Here is a 581-nt window from a genome sequence, read left to right as displayed (position 1 = left end):
CCACAGTCCCTCGGGGACCCCCGGGCACGGTGTCTGGGGCCAGGCATGGAGGACAGCGCGTGGGGTCTGAGGCTGAGCCAGACAGGTCAGCGCCCAACAGGGAAGCAAGATGTGCCATGGCATCCACTTGGACTCTACTAACTGGACGGTCAAAGTGTTGTCGCCAGCCAGCCGGCGGGGGTGGAGGCAGGTGCACCTGGGCCCTCGCGCTCTACCCGCGCAGGTAGGGGGCGCGCGCGGGCTCAGGGCCAGGGGTGTTGAGGTGCGGCCGCCGCCAGCTTCTCGCCCAGCTTGCGGTTGGCCAGCTCCAGGTGGTGGCCGTTCTTCCGCCCCTTCCGCAGGGACTGCTCGACCTTCTTGACCCACTCGTGGAGCTGCCGGTTGCGCTTCTCCAGGGCGGCCACCTTCTGCTGCAGCTTCTTCACGTGGTGCTCCTCCTCAAACAGGGCCCTCTGCACGGAGGAGCATAGGAGCTGGGGACACACACGCCGTGGAGGGAGAGGCAGTGAGCTGCAGAAATGACCCAGGCGCCCCCGACCGTCCCTGCCTCAGAATGAGGACGAACTTCAGGGTGTCCTTGA

General features: G+C 66.8%; 1 pseudogene; it reads right to left on the bottom strand.

The window, feature by feature from the left end:
* Nucleotides 1-211: 211 nt before the first annotated feature.
* On the bottom strand, nucleotides 212-473 carry LOC100954289 (annotated as a pseudogene).
* Between the last annotated feature and the right edge of the window lie 108 nt (nucleotides 474-581).

Source organism: Otolemur garnettii, unplaced genomic scaffold (genome assembly GCF_000181295.1).
Source record: "Otolemur garnettii isolate 467f Iridium unplaced genomic scaffold, OtoGar3 scaffold00541, whole genome shotgun sequence".
NCBI classification, from domain to species: domain Eukaryota; kingdom Metazoa; phylum Chordata; class Mammalia; order Primates; family Galagidae; genus Otolemur; species Otolemur garnettii.
The sequence above is the reverse complement of the archived record's forward strand: the minus strand, read 5'-3'. Positions and strand labels throughout refer to the sequence as shown.